Source organism: Giraffa tippelskirchi, chromosome 1, assembly GCF_054371585.1.
Source record: "Giraffa tippelskirchi isolate mGirTip1 chromosome 1, T2T-mGirTip1v1.2.pri, whole genome shotgun sequence".
Classification (NCBI taxonomy): Eukaryota; Metazoa; Chordata; class Mammalia; order Artiodactyla; family Giraffidae; genus Giraffa; species Giraffa tippelskirchi.
Window position 1 is genome coordinate 30682339 of NC_137275.1, and position 6794 is coordinate 30689132.

The following is a 6794-nucleotide window of genomic DNA, read 5'->3' on the forward strand; positions in this document are numbered from 1 at the left end:
AGTCCATGGGGTCACAAAGAGTCGGACATGAATGAGTGACTGAGCACACATGCACAGTGTAAATATGTCAGTGCTACTCTCTGAACTTGTCCCCTTTCTTCTGCCCCATCTGTATGTCCACAAGTCTGTTCTCTATGTCTGCACCTCTATTCCTTCCCTGCAGGTAGATTCATCAATACCATTTTTCTAGATTCCATAAATAAGCATTAATATATGATATTTTTACAACTCTATATCTAGTTATCTGTCAGGCAGAAAGACTTGCATATGGTCATCATTATACTATGAATACTTCCACTAGCACTTAAATGGCTGTCAGTGAACAAACCTACAGCATAGGTATGTATAAGTGATATGGTCACTAGAGTAAACAGGTAGATTATATGAAATATTGTTGAGTGCTCTCCATGTCACATTACTAGATAAAGAACAAGTTCTAGGAATTACACAGCATAAGCATGACACTCTCCTTTGGAAATAAAATTAAATATATGTAAATTTATATAACCACAGATGAAATGATCTTAATATACCGAATTTCCGATGATGGGAAATTAAATTTTTATTCTCTAAATTTCATTATTTGACATTCACAATAATGTTTTCATTTATTAATTATGTGACTTTAAAAATAATTGGTGAAATCAGTGTATTGATTCATGATATTAAGTCCTAAGATTTTAATATCATGCTATCAATGTATTAGTTTCATTCAAAACTTGAAATGACTGGAAATTTGAGATAATATCAATATCAAATTAGGGCCTTTTTTAGGACACCTATTTTATGTTTTAAGTATTATAAATAAATATATTACCACATTGTGTTTACAATGTCAATAGTTGTAAAATCTTAACTCACAAAAATTTCATTACTGTCGTTTAAGCATCAATATTTAATGAATTTTTCAATAGCTTAGTGACTTCTGCTGGTGTACATCTATGCTTAGATTTGTAGTGTTTTTGAGACATAACTACAAGTACTATGACAGCTCTCCAATTGAGTAATTTTCTCTCTCTTGAACTTTAGTTAAGTCTGGTTGCTGTCTCACAAGTGTTTCAGCTTAACTTCCATGGCTCAGTTGTGGCACATATACACAATGGAATATTACTCAGCCATTAAAAAGAATACATTTGAATCAGTTCTATTGAGATGGATGAAACTGGAGCCCATTATACAAAGTGAAGTAAGCCAGAAAGAAAAACACCAATACAGTATACTAATGCATATATATGGAATTTGAAAGATAGTAATGATAACCCTATATGCGAGACAGAACGAGAGACACAGATGCATAGAACAGTCTTATGGACTCTGAGGGAGAAGGTGAGGGTGGGACGTTCTGAGAGAATGGCGTTGAGACATGTATATTATCATATGTGAAACAGAACACCATTCCATGTTCGATGCATGAGACAAATGCTCGGGGCTGGGGCAATGGGATGACCTGGAGGGATGGGATGGGGAGGGAGGTGGGAAGGGGGTTCAGGATGGGGAACACATGTAAACCCATGGCTGATTCATGTCCATGTATGGCAAAAACCACTACAATATTGTAAAGTAATTAGCCCCCAACTAAAATAAATAAATTTATTAAAATAGAAAAAAAAAGAAATACAACACATTCTGTCTCCATTTTTCTTTCTGTCTCTGTCTTTATGTCTATGTCTGTTTATCTTTATCTCTCTCTTTCTCACCTCTCTTTCTCCCTACTCCTCATACCCAAAGTTTCCATGATAAATGACCATTTGGTGGGGAGAGACATAGGTATGCCTAAGTCCCAGTAGTTCCAGGCTTCCACCAGTTTTCCTCTTCCCAAATCAATCACCTGGTATGTCCTTCAGATGATTACAACCCATCATCACAAGACTGTAACTATCTGAGAAACCACGTAAAAGAATCACCTAGCCAAGCCCAGCCAACACCCACAACTATGAGAGATAAAATGATTATCGTTGTTCTAAGCCAGTATATTTAAGGGAAAATTATATGCACTAACACATAACAGGAACAATAATTACACTTTTGTCATAATATTACAATTAAAATATGACTGTCAATGTTACATTTTGAAAATAACTGTAACCCAGAAAGGGGAGCCACCATACCATAATGATTTACAGGTTGCACTTGGAACACAGATAGCCAAAATTTAAGTTCCTGCAAAACTACTACAGAGTTATGTGGGGTTGGGCAAGTTAATCAATGACATTATTTCAGCTGTTCAGTGAAATACAGATTAGATAGTGGTGTTAACTGAGCCTCCCAGTTGGAGAGGTGGTAAAGAATCCACCTGCCAGTGCAGGAGATGGGGTTCTATCCCTGAGTCAGGAAGATCCCTGAAGGAGGAAATGGCAACCCACTCTATTTTCTTGCCTGGAAAATTCCATGGACAGAGGAGCCTGGTGGGCTACAGTCCATGGGGTCCCAGAGAGTTGGACACAACAGCACTATGCACACAATTGGTATTAACTATCTCATGAGGTCGATGAAAGGCTGAATGTGCTAACATTGTTAAGTAGTAAAAATAATTGCTGTATAGAGTGAAATGCAATTTGCATTAACTATTATCATTTAAATGCATAGGAAAATTTCCACAATAATTTTAGTCTTCACATTTACTTGATGCATTTTTAAATATAACATATTTCAAATGTAAATGAAAATAACAACATTTCCTATTAAAAATGTAGGAATTAAATTTATGGTACAGGATTGGATTAAGATGGTGGAGTAGGAGGACAGTGAGATCACCTCCCCCATAAATATATCAAAAATACATCTTCATGTGGAACAGTTCACACAGTAAACTAATTGGAAACGGGAAAAACTCTTTAACAACCAATGATATAATACAGATTTCCATGTAACTGGTAAGATGGATTAAAACATAGGTTTGGGACTTCTGCCCCTGGAAGGGATCTGAAAGAAAGAGAAGATTTACAGAGACAGACCCTCACCCTGGGGATTAAGTAAGTGGAGCCATAGACTGTACATCCCAGTCCTGAGGTCTTATGTGGAAAAGACAAGCCCTTTTGGCTGCTGAGACAGAAGGGTTAGAGAAGCTTAGAATCTATTCTCAAAGAGTGCACATGTGCTGGCTTGCCAACAAACAGGGTAGGGGAGCTTTGTGTTGATGGTTGCTGCCTCACTGCACTCATCAATCCAAGCTGGTATATGTCAATTATAAAGATAGATGCACCTAACAACAGAGATCACAACACACGGAGCAAAAGATATTGAAGGAGAAGAGACTTCCCATGTGCCCAGTAGTTAGCAATCTGACTGCCAGTGCAGACACCATTCAAACCCTGGTCAGGGAAGATCCTACATCCCACGGAGCAACTAAGCCCATGCTCCACAACTCCTGACCCTGAACTCTAGAGTCCGCAAGGTGCACTACTGAAGCCCAAGCCCCCTAGAGGTCATGCTCTGAAACAAGAGAGGTTACCATAATGAGAAGCCTGCACACCACAACCAGAGAGTAGCCCCCGCTCACCACAACTAGAGAAGACCCAGTGCAGCCAAAAGTAAATAAAAATTTGGGGCTTCTCTAATTGCTCAGATGGTAAAGAATCTGCCTGCAGTGCAGGAGACTCAGGTTTGATCCCTGGGTCTAGAAGATCCCTGGAGAAGGGAATGGCTACCCACTTCAGTATTCTTGCCTGGAGAATTCCATGGACAGAGGAGCCTGGTGGTCTACAGTCCATGGAATTGGACATGACTGAGCAACTGACACTGAAGCCCAAGCATGCTAGAGTCTGTGCTTTACAACAAGAAAAGCCACCAAAATAGAAACCTGCATACCACAACTAGAGAATCCAGCATAGCCAAAAATAAAGAAATTAATAATTTACAAAAAAAGAACTTAAAAGAGAAACAGACAACCCAGCATTAATATTTGGATGCTATATTGCCTTGTTTTCAGTAATGGATATAACACTAGGCAGAAGATGAACTAAGAAATGGAAAACCTCAAAAATGCTATAAACCAACTAGGTGAAAGAGATATCTGCAGAATACCCCATTCAAAACGGGTAACATATGCAACCTACTCAAGTGCACATAACGTTTTCTAAGATAGGCTGTCACTAGGGAATAAAAGAGTCTCAGTAAATTTAAAACAACTCAAATCATATGATGTATAGTCTCTGGCCAAAACAGAATGACAATAAAAATCAATACCAAAAAGAAATTTCAGAAATGTACAAACACGTGGCAATTTTGCAATATATTTCAAAAATAAATGAATCACATATGAAAACATAATTAAAATTAAAAAATAACTTAAGAACATTTGGTGGCTCAGATGGTAAAGACTCTCTCTGCAATACAGGAGACCCTCATGATCCCTTGGTCGGGAAGATCCCCTGATGAAGGGAGTTGCAACCCACTCCAGTATTCCTGCCTGAAGAATCCCATAGACAGAGGAGCCTGGAGAGCTACAGTCCATGGCGTTACAAAGAGTCAGACATGACTGAGTGACTAACACACACACACACAAGAAAACGCAAAACATAACAAAACTTATCAGAATGTATTAAGAGGGACCTTTACAACTCTGATTTCTTAGAAATGTCACTGATAGCTTCCTTTCTTTTGTATTTGTTTTTCTGATTTCTATTTCATTTATTTTACCCAGATATTTAATATTTCCTTCCTTATACTAACTTCTTCCCTTTTTTTCTAACTCCTTATGTTTCAGGTTAGGCTATTTGAGATTTTTTTCTTACTCTGTGCATTTATTACCATAAACATATCATATTACTTCTTGCTGTATCTCATACATTTTGGCATTTTTTGTTTCCATTTTCATTTATTTCAAGATATTTCTTATTACCTATTTCCCTTTTTATTTCTTCTTTTACTCATTGGTTGTTCAAGAGGGTATTGTTTAATTTACATTTGAATTTTCCAGTTTTTCTTCTGTTGTATGATGTCTAGTTTCACATCATTCATAATTTCCATTATTTTCTTATTGATTCTCTGCCTGGATGATTTCTCTGTTGTTGAAAGTGAGATATTGAAGTCTCTCATTATTATTGTATTGCTATTTTTCCCTTCAGATATGTGACTTTTTTTTTTTTTTTACCATATTCAGATGCTTCTATACTGGGTACATATATTAACATAGATATACACTTTCATAAAATTGACCCTTTTACCACTACATAATGGCCTTCTTTGTCTCATGTTAGAGCTCTTGACTTAAAGCCTATTTTGTCTGATATGAATTACCCTCACTTTCTTTTGGTTTCCCTTTCCCTTTGCAAGGAATATCTTTATTCATAATTTCATTTTTAGTCTATGAGTATCCTTAAAACCTAAGTGAGTCTCTTATAAGCAGCATATAGTTGGATCTTGATTTGTCTTTTTTTTTTTGACCTATTCAGCCACTCAATATTATTTGATTGAACAAGTTAGTCCACTTATATTAAAATAATTATTAACAGATGTCATCATTTTGTGAACTGATTTCTGATTCTTTTGTAATTTCTTTTCTTTCTCTCTTGCTGTTTTACTTTGTAAGTTGATGTTTTGGGAGTAGTGTGCTTTTACTGCTTTATCACTTGTGTAGTTACTATGTTTCTGCTTTATTATTACCAAGAAGCTTTCATAATATGTCTTACAGTAAAACATTCTAATTTAAACTAAAATCGTAACATCTATTCCATGAAAAGATTCTACATATTAACTGGCCCCCTCCACATTTTCTGTTATTAATGTCTCACTTAAAGTATTTTTGTACTTTGTATTCATTAATAAAATATTGTAAATACAGATTTTTTAATATATTTTTGTTTTTAATCTATATGGTAGAGTTTATCATTGCAGTATTAGAGCATTCTGTGTTGCATTATATGTTTATCTTTACCAGTAAGTTTTATGTTGTCATATGTTTTCATGGTACTAATTAATGTCTTTTTGTTTCAGCTTGAAGAACCTCATTTTGCATTTCTTCTAAGGTAGGTCTAACGGCAATGAATTCCTTCAGCTTTTGTTTGTCAGGGGAAGTCTTTATCTCTCATTTCTGAAGGGCGACTTGCTGAACAAGGGATTCTTGGTTGACAGTATTCTCTTTGAGTACAACATACACTTCCTTCTGGCCTTAAAGGTTCTACAGAGAAATCTACTGATGATTTCATCAGAATTCCCTTGTGTATGATGAGTCTTTTTTTTCTTGATGCTTCCCAAATTCTATATTTCTGAATTCTGAGTGCCTGGTTATAATGCTTTTCAGTGAAGAGTTCTTTGGATTGAATCTGTTTGGGGATATTTGGGCTTCATGTACTTAGATGTCCACAGCTTTCCACAAATTTGGGAAATTTCATCCATTAACTATTTAAATTAATTTTCTGCTTGCTTTCTCCCTCTTCTCCTTCTGGGATTCCTATTATATGAATACTCTTTCCTTGATAGTGTCCCAGAGTTCACACAGGTTTATTTTATTCTCTTCCATTATACTTACTTTTTTTCCCCCATCTCTGGATAATATCAAGATATCTGTCTCCAGATTTGAATATTCTTCCTTCTATTAATTCTTGGTGACTCTATTGTTGAAGCTCCTCATTAGATTTTAATTCATTGTAATAATTTAAAGGTTAAAGTTAGAGACAACAATATATTCTTTAATTCATTGTATTCTTCAGCTCTATAATTTCTGTTTAGTTGTTTTTATAAGTCCTTTCTCATTTTAATACTTTTTATCTGCTCATGCATTGTTTTTCCTGATTTCATTGAATTGTCTATGTCCTATAAAACGTCACGTATCTTCCTTAAAACAATTGCTTTGA